Source organism: Arvicanthis niloticus, chromosome 23 (genome assembly GCF_011762505.2).
Source record: "Arvicanthis niloticus isolate mArvNil1 chromosome 23, mArvNil1.pat.X, whole genome shotgun sequence".
NCBI lineage: Eukaryota > Metazoa > Chordata > Mammalia > Rodentia > Muridae > Arvicanthis > Arvicanthis niloticus.
The window spans coordinates 30,936,083-30,945,807 of NC_133430.1; the positions used below are offsets into that span (position 1 = coordinate 30,936,083).

A 9,725-nucleotide genomic window follows, 5' to 3' on the forward strand; every position below is an offset into this window, starting at 1 on the left:
TCTCCCCGTCTCCCCTCCCTCCTCCCCAAGACGGGCCAGCCTCCCTGACATCCTGCCCAGCAGGCAGTCCTCATATGGAAGATCACAACACACACCTTAGAACCCAGTGAATCACACTTCCTGTCATAGGACATAGCCTTTGGAAAGATGGGACATGCCACGGGGTCAAGTCTCTGATTTGCCACTACCAGTTGTGGAAAGTGACGTTAACCTCTCAGCTCACAGAGATCGCGGTGCTCTGCAGTTCACAGAACATGTGGGGAGCATGGAATGCATAGAACACCTTCAGCTCACTTAGGTCTTGGTTGTTTACCTGACAGAATGTGGGCGGGGCTTACAGAGCAGACTGTACTCAAAGCATTCAAAGCAGTCTTGGGTGAAGATCGAGGACTTTTTTCAGGAAATTTATACAATAATTGTTTTTATTTCTTTTTAAAATCACAAGAAAAAAAAAACCCAAACTTGTAGTTTTTCTGCCTGTGTGGTGGTGGTGCACACCTTTAATCCCAGCACACCTGAGGCAGAGGCAGGTGGATCTCTGTGAGTTTGAGGCCAGCCTGGTCTACAGAGTGAGTTCCAAGACAGCCAGAGCTACACAGAGAAACCCTGTCTCAATAAATAAATAAATAAATAAATAAATAAATAAATAAATAAATAAATAAAAGAGAAAAATATTTAGCATAGGGCTGGCAAGATGGCTCATTTGTTTAAAAAGCCCTGTGGCCTGCTTTCTGTCTCTGGATGCATGTACAGAGGGAAGAGAATCCACTCCATAAAGTGTCCCCAAGGGCATGCATACCCATACACTACTAACAAGAGTAGTAGTAATGAATTAATTTTAAGAAAAAGCTATTTATTATATAGTATCAACATTTGCCTCTTTATAATAATGTAGACATAAACTATAATTTCAATGTCAAATGCTCTTTGACAAGAGTGATCAGTACACTTGATACAAAGAACAGTCTTACATTGCCCTCACTGGGGAGATAATCCTCCAGGCTGTTATACCTAAAATCTGGAAACTGGGTCAACAACTCAACCCTGTGCTCTCAGGATTCCTTAAGTAGTTAATATGCTTTTTAAAAATATTCTGTATTTTAACAAATGAAAGTCTTTGTAACAATTGGCTCTAGCAAGACAGGATATCCTCATGCAAAGAGCCAAGTTGGACCTTTCTCTAACACTGTATCCTAGGTTAATTCAAAATGGTGTTCTGAATGTAACCCAGTGGAAACACGTGTTTATCATTTGTGAGCCCTGGGTTCAATTCCCAGTACCAAAAGTTTAAAAAAAAAAAAATCACAAAAGAACAAAGACTTAAGCTTAAGACCTAAAACTATATTAGAAGCAAACATAAGGCCAAAGTTGACATTGGGCCCAGCATGGTGGTGCACGCCGTTAGTCCCCAGCACTCAGGAAGCAGATGGATCTCTGTGAGTTTGAAGCCAGCCTGGTTTACCTAGTGAGTTCCAGGCCAGCCAAGGCTACATAGAGACCTACATAGAATTAACTTAGGATATAGTGTTAGAGAAAGGTCCAACTTTGTTTCTGTCTTAAAAACAAAATGACATTCTTAGGACACATGTGTTGCTCCCTGGTAGAGTGTTTGCCAAGCATGTACAAGGTCCTGGGTTTGAGCCCCAGCATTGGGGGGGGGGGGACAAAATAAGATAATAACAAACAGAATGAGAGAAAATATTTAAAAATCACATATGTATCTGCCAAAGGATTAATATCCAAAATATATAAAGAACTAATTAAAAATAACCAGCCAGGTGATAGTGGTACACACCCACGGGGCAAGTGTACCATGTCATCAGACAGAAAAACTGGTAAGGTTGAACCAGCCTAAACCCAGGAAAATCTCAGAATTGAGAATAGTAGGCATGAGGCCAGCTCCCTCTCCTCAAACTACCTGATATGAAACATGTAACCATGATACCCTACTGAGAGGACCATAACAATTGGTCACATAGCATAAAAACCTGGAGTTCTCCATGCTAACGTGGTGTCTAGCTAGGCCCTGAGTGTTTAGTCAATGAGCTTTCCTTCCTGGGCATCCCTTCCTGCAAAAGGTATTTAATCCATGGTTCATTGCACATAAGATGTATGCATTCACATCTGCCATCAAATAAAACAGTTTGGACAAGCAAGGAGCATCTCCATTCATCGAGGATTGCCACTGTGGGCAGTGGAGGAAGGCCTTCATCATAAACCTGAATCTCCAGGAGAGGCCTTCTCTTGTTGGACTCTAAGATCCAAAACCAGGGGACGAGCTCCCCCAGAGACACACACGAACAGAGGATTCGCTGCAACAACATGAGGTTTAGTGATTCTGGTGCACTGGGGCTCTCTTGCATGCAGGCAAGAGAACCCCGAACAAAAGCTGGGAGCAGTTCTTATACAGAGCTTATAAGGGCAACTGCAAAGGACCACAAAGGCTGACCTTCTCAGGCCCAGTCTATAGATGACTCAGATTCACACATTACTTTTATGACAGTGAGTGTCTTCCATTTGCCCAGGTTTATTACATTAAGGGCTCAGTTTCCTGACCCCCTCCCATCCTGGGCCCCTCTCCTGAAATATGTCTCTGTGCTCTGGGCCTTCCCCACCTGCAGGTGTGTTCCCTTCCCTGTGGTCTGAGGAATGTTAATCAGCTCTCTCTTCCTCTTCTGAATGTTAATCCAGCAAGTGTTCTCTGACTAAGGAGTGTACTCTTCCCAGAATGAGTCCTGGGGCAGTGAATTCTAAGTTCAAACCGAGACCTGAATATCTCACATTTGGTTCCTACATTCCCCACTTTTTCTTGTGGGTGATTCCAATCCTGGAATCACAAGCTGTCATTTAACTTTGAGTGTACGAAACCTAAGCCCCACCCTCTAAGGCTGCATGTGGGACACGGTTTAGATTCAAAAGTCTCTTATCTCCAACATTTGGGTAATCTCTATCTCTGTGTTTCTAGGGTGGGGATATCTCAGGAGTCAAGGCCTGCTGCTACTTGGTCTTGCGGAACAGCAGGTGATCTTGAGCTTGAGGGGGTTGTTCAGGTGTCTGGCTGCTCTCCAGTTGGCATCAGGCACAGGTGCTGGTCTGAGTTATGTGAAGTCAGGCAGTTACTCCATCTACTTCAACGGAGGTCAAGATGGTCAGCAGCACCAGGAACAGCCTCTTATTAGTCTGAAAAGTCATTTCTGGGGGGGTGGGGGTAAGTCAAGAGCTGGGGTCGAGAGAGTGGGGGGTCTCACACAAGAGGGGTATTCCGGGCTAGGAACAGGGACAACCACCCAGCCAACACCAGTTTCCAAGGGCAATGTAGTTAAGGTCTCTTTTTAGGGTTCTGTTCATTTTCTCTACCTGCCCTGAGCTCTGGGGACAGTATGAACAATGGAGCTTCCAATTCGTCCCCAATATCTCTGACAATCTCTGACATACCTTAGAAACAAAAGCAGGATCGTCATCTGATTTAATTACCTCGGACACTCCAAACCTCGGGAAGATTTTTTTCTAATATCTTCTTGGTTATCACAGTAGCTGTTTCCTGTTTGGTGGGGAAAGCCCCAACCCATCTAGAGATAGTATCTACAAATATTAGATGGTGTCTATATTTTCCTGGCCTAACTTCTGCAAAATTGGTCTCTCAATATACTCTAGGTTGTTCTCTCTTAGGTATTTTTCCTATTTACTCTAAGCCTCATAAGCCTTTGCTTGCTGGCATACCTTATACTGTTTTATTATCTCTCTGGCCCAAAACCTGAGGTCCATTATATACTTTAGGTCTCCTGACTGTTTGGATGCACTTATCTCTCAAGAGTCCACCTGTGCATTTAGCCTAGTAAGTCTTTTGTTTGCTTTCTGGTAGCATAGTTCTCCCTTCTTGTGTACACCATAGTCTTTTTTTTTTTTTTTTTTCAGGTAATAGTTGGTAGGGTGGCTAGCAATCTGAGTCTTTTCGTTTTCTGTGTGTTTTAAATGAGGCCATCTCTTAATCTAGTACCATTTCTTAGTGGGTGTCTCTTGCAGGCCCATAACCGGGCTAGGCTCCTGCATAGCCATTTCTCAAGCCGCTTGGTCGGTCTGGGTATTGCCTCGGGCCACTGAGTCTCCTCCCTTCTGGTGACCTGGACAACAAATAGTACTCACAGTTCCTGGCTTTATCAGGGCGCCCAAGAGATCTAAGATTTCTTTTGATTCGAGCAGTCTTCTCTCTTGGTATAGAGCCCTGTGGACATGGGCTGTGACAAAGATATACCTGCTGTCCATGTAGATGTTGATTTTCTTGTAAGGATGCTTTCTGCACTGACGAGCCCGGGGGTGGAAAGTAGAAGTTCAGCCCAGATGACATTTGTGCCGTCCACCACAGCAGCACCAGCTTGTCTCTGACCAGCATGGAGAAAACTGCTCCCGTCTGTAAAGCAGGTTGCCTTGGCTCCTGGCAGGGGTCAGTAGGCTTTGGGGGCCAGTTCTTTCCTCCACCTGTGGGTTCTCTTTTTGGGCCAGTTAGTTGTAGCCTGTTGGGCAGAAAGTGTATCTGGGTCCCCATCCTGGGGAATAAGTCTTGACCCAACAGAGGGTAGGGGAAGAGGGTATGGGATGACCATAAATGAATGGGATACCCAGCCCATCTCTTGGTCCACCAATTTTCAGGTCGGCTTGGAGGAGGACCGAGTATTGAGTCCCTGTGACTACCAAGAGTTGGGTGGGTCCAAGCCCCATCCACCCCAATTGCTGTCTTTACTCAGAGCTAATACCTTCACCATTTGGGGGTGTTTTTCCCAAGGCCTAGGACTTCCTGACTCCAGCTTCCATTTGTTAGGGCACTCTCAGTAGCTGGCTCCTTCACTTGCAATGTACACACTGGTCCTTTTCAAGGAGTTTTCTATCTCCCTTTGATTGGAATCTCCTTTCTCTGCTCTCTCTTAGCTACTATAGCCAAGTTTCTCTGGAAATTTTTTCCTGTCACCTGTCTTTTTCTCATCTCTCTTTTATCTTTTTCTTTTCTCTTCCTATGTCTACCTGATATGGTACACCACCTCAGCAACCTACACTAAACCTTTTAATGACTTATTCTGTAGTCCCTCTAGCCTCTGGAGCTTTTTCCTGGTGTCTAATAGCCTTGTCTATACTGACAGAATGCCTCTGTGAGCTAGTCTAGAAAGGCTGTGGGCAACTCATCTGATCCCTGCTTAATCTCACATCCCTTGGTCAAAATTAGGGGGGGGGGGCCTCATGTAGCTTCCTTAAGACCTGCCAATGGAATCTGGCATGGGCTTTCAGGTGTCCCTTACCTTCTGACATGAAGGTGTCAGTCAGATCTGGTCAGAAGCAACCCACTGTTGACCACAGCCTGGCCAATTGATGGTGTCCCCATGTCTGAGGGAACATTCTTTCTTTTCCGGATCTTCTCTTTCTCTTCGGACCTGAAGAGCAGTCCTGACAGCCCGAACCTACAAGGGTCTTGGGGAAGAAAGGCTTTTATAGGGTAAGGGTGTTCTTTTGCTAGATTTATTCGGGTAACTATATAGGGCACTTGGTCTGGGTGCCCGAGGGATCCTGGCCTAAAGACCCTTTCTTCTACTGTTTTGATCACCTGTAGGAAGGTCTCTGTGGGTGGCTACCCTAAGCAGAGGGTAACTAACTTACTCTTTTTTACTATAAATTACTGTCTGTACCAAAACGGAGACCTATTCTTTTGGCTCTCTGACTCAGGACAGCCTGTAAACTTTTACAACAGGCGATCTGCCTGCAAGCAGTTTTGTTGTTTCAGAGTTCTGAAGCTGGAGTCATGTGACTTGTCTCAGCCCTACTCACTTATCATATTTAAAAATAAATAAATAAAAATATATAACTATAACTCTCAGGTGAATAATCTCACCAGGACTGTTTTGTCCAGCTGCCATGGCTCAGGGAAGTTGCCCTTTTCCTCTGCCGGGTTCTTAATCACCTGGGCCCTGCCTATTTTTTTTGTAGATGCCCTCGGATCCCTCAGCACTAGCCTCAAAGGGGGGGGGGGAGCAGTAGCTGCAGTCACTGTGCTCCTCCCCTCCACTGCTGGCAGCCACCAGAAGGGGCCAGAGACCAAGGTCCCCACAGGCGGCAGGTGAGAAGCCACCGGGCTGTTACAGCAGTGATGCCCGAGGTCCCCAGCCCAGCCATGCACACCAGGTTAGGCAGTAGCATGCTGTCCTGCCACCAACAGCAGAGGGACAGAGCTTTCTTTTCTTGGTGGCCAACTTGCATGGCCAGGTGGTTCAAGGGCGCAGCGCTAGGAGAGCTGTGAGCTGTCACCCGCCAAGCGCCCTCCATGCAGTGCTACCTGGAGAACACCCTCCATGCGGTGGGCGGGCTGCCCGAACCTAAACTGGGGTGCCCATACGTCAAAGGACCTGCCTCTTTGCTCTACAGCAACTCTCTTGCACCGGCAGCTCTATCTCCTTCTCTGCCGGTGGCCATGTTACCTCTTTTTAACTCAGGATGTTTAACACAGTAGATTCAGTCCAAAATAACGTCAGTCAAAGTCCAAGAACACAAAGAACAACAACCAACACACAGTTCGCCAAGAAAACAGATAAACAACACAGACAGCTCACCCCTTTCATGGGTGGTGCACAAACCAGGTTATACAAACAGTTTTTGCCCCTGCCACAGGCACAGAAGCCAGGTTACACAATCAAGACATAAAAAAACTGCCCGTGGAATACTCCAATAACCAGACGATGTGGCCAGTCTACACTGGACCTAATTTGACAAATTCAGACGACTTGGCCAGCTTATGCTGGACCAAATCTAACAGATTTCTAACACCACCAGCAATGAACAACTCAAACAGAATTAGACACGGACACACTGCCACGAGAGCACAACAAGCACAGCCCCAGATGGTGGTGGCCAAAGACCACCTTCAAACGGAGAAGGGTCATTCCTGACCCTATCTCCCATACAAACGAACCCCAGGGCATCCCCCAGGGGACCGTGGCCTGCAGTGTGCCTACACATCTGTCCCACTGCTTCCACTACCCAGGAATTCCCTCTCAGAACTCATAACCTGACCCTTATCCCAGGGTTCTGACCCTATCCCAGGGTCCTACTCTCCATGGCTTGCCCAGTTCTTTCCCCTGCCACGAGCACAGAAACCAGGCAACACAGACGGTTGCCCTTGCCACGGGTGCACAGACACTTCATAAACACAGACAGTTGCCCCTGCCATGGGCACAGACACAAACCTGCTCAAGCGAGTGGACCTCCAATCCCTGGAGCTGTGGGGTCTGAGAGAGCAAATCTTGGTGGAACCTCCAAAATGTTGGACTCTAAGATCCAAAACCAGGGGACGAGCTCCCCCAGAGACACACACGGACAGAGGATTCGCTGCAACAACATGAGGTTTAATGATTCCAGTGCACTGGGGCTCTATTGCATGCAGGCAAGAGAACCCCAAACAAAAGCTGGGAGCAGTTCTTATACAGAGCTCACGAGGGCAACCACAAAGGCTGACCTTCTCAGGCCCAGTCTATAGATGACTCAGATCCGCACATTACTTTTATGACAATGAGTGTCTTCCGTTTGCCCAGATTTATTACATTAAGGGCTCAGTTTCCTGACCCCCTCCCATCCTGGGCCCCTCTCCTGGAATGTGTCTCTGTGCTCTGGGCCTTCCTCACCTGCAGGTGGGTTCCCTTCCCTGTGGTCTGAGGAATGTTAATCAGCCTCTCTCTTCCTCTTCTGAATGTTAATCCAGCAAGTGTCCTCTAACTAAGGAGGGTACTCTTCCCAGAATGAGTCCTGGGACAGTGAATTCTAAGTTCAGACTGAGACCTGAATATCTCACATTTGGTTCCTACACTCTGTTCTAGCCCTTCTGTACTCTCAGAACCAAACTGGATTCAGCCCCATTCCAGGCTCTGGCTCGGTCATCCCCAGAGGGCAGGGGAAGCTCAAACCCTCAGACCCTCGTTCCCAACTCCTCTTTGTCCGCAGCAACATATGGATACACAGGAAGCTGGGAACCACAACATCTGTCCCTGATCCTGCTCTTTTTCATCCAGAGAAACACAGTCTGGGACCACTGTTGGTATCCAGAGCCAGCTTGGCAAATCAAACTCAGGAATATCACACATAGGTGACATCTGTTGCCATGACAACCCCACACACTCCCAGAGCCTACTTCTCACACTCACCTGCAAACAGGCTACATCACAGCCTAAATAAAAGGCAGACCTATCCTCACCCTAAACCCTTTTTTCCTTTGTCTTTTCTCTCCTTCCCTGACAGAATGCTAAAAACTGCTATCACAGACTGTGTGTGTTCTGCCTCCCCTGAGTGAAGCCAGCAGCACTCAGGCACCCCAGAGACACACACCTTAGATCCCAGCACTTGGGAGGCAAAGGCAGGTGGATTTCTGAGTTCAAGGCCAGCCTGGTCTACAGAGTGAGTTCCAGGACAGCCAGGGCTACACAGAGAAACCCTGTTTCAAAAAACAGAAAAGGAAAGAAAGAAAGAAAGAAAGAAAGAAAGAAAGAACCAAAACCCATACAAACCAGTTCAAAAATGGCAAGAGGGGGTTTCAAAGAAGACTAGGAGTGTAATCCAACAATTATACTTGCCTAGCTTGTGCCAGGCTCTGGGTTTTAATGTTCAGCCCCACAAAAGCAAAACGAAGGAAAAGAAAAAACCCCAAACACTAATGAAAAATGTGCAGAGAACTGAATGGGACCATCTCCAATGAAAGCTTTTGAAAAAATCCTCAATGTTACTGGGCACCAAGGCCACCTCAAATCCATCAAAATGTTATCAACCAGTCTATTAAGGCCCTTAAGAGTGAGGACCCTGCATCAGCTCTGGAAAGCAGTGTGGTCATTCCTCAAATAAATAAATAAACAATAAAAATAATATATGATCCAGAAATTCTACTTCTGAATATATACTCAAACGATCTGAGGCAGATCACCTGGCAACTTATCTATATGCACCCCAGTAAATGTTAGCATTATTCACAAGGGAAAAAAAAAGAAGCAACCCAAGTGTCCATCAACAACAGAAATAAGATGGTAAATACTATTCGTGTGCCTTACCGTGACTTTTTTAAATGGGGGGGGGGGGGGGAACAGCTACAAAAACTAATGTCATGAAAGTCATAATTCATTCCTGACTAAAAAAAAAATTTCCGCAGGCAGTGGAGGCACATGCTTTTAATCCACCACTTGGGAGGCAAAGGCAGGCGGATTTCTGAGTTCGAGGCCAGCCTGGTCTACAGAGTGAGTTCCAGGACAGCCAGAGATACACAGAGAAGCCCTGTCTCGAAAAACAAAACAAACAAACAAAAGAAAAATCCAACCTTAAAAGGGGGTGTGCAACGCAAAACAGCAGAGGCAGCTGGGGGAAAAAAAGGCTCCGTAGCTGAGGGTAGTTTCCAGCCCCAGGATCCTTCGGTTCCAGCAGTTCCTCTCCTGAAGGCAGAGGTCCTTAACAGGGTGAGTTCCTAACAGGGCTTGCTCATCCGAGCTTTTCTGTCCTTGTCACATCCCATAATGGCCATAAGGGGGCGCAGCGACCCAATATTAAGGTGGAAATCACAACCCGGCAGCATAAGCCGCAAGAGGACGATGATCCTGGAACTGGCTAAGTATATCCCACAGCTCCCTGCTCCAATCAGCTCCTTAGTCAGCTGGCATCCATCAAGATAGAATTAAAGCTCTTCTGAAGTGGGGTAGGGGATATTTTACAGGTCT

The 9,725-nt window shown here is 46.7% G+C and overlaps 1 long non-coding RNA gene across 2 annotated transcripts; it reads right to left on the bottom strand.

Annotated features, from left to right (window-relative positions):
- Positions 1-2,308: 2,308 nt before the first annotated feature.
- Positions 2,309-6,519, bottom strand: LOC143436949 (uncharacterized). Of its 2 annotated transcripts, none has more exons than XR_013106686.1 (3): positions 6,317-6,519; positions 5,289-5,457; positions 2,309-4,511 (listed from the first exon to the last, which is right to left on the bottom strand). It is a non-coding gene; the product is annotated as an uncharacterized LOC143436949 (long non-coding RNA). The 2 variants fall into 2 exon arrangements; XR_013106687.1 differs by lacking the exon at positions 6,317-6,519 and adding an exon at positions 5,876-5,966.
- Positions 6,520-9,725: the final 3,206 nt, after the last annotated feature.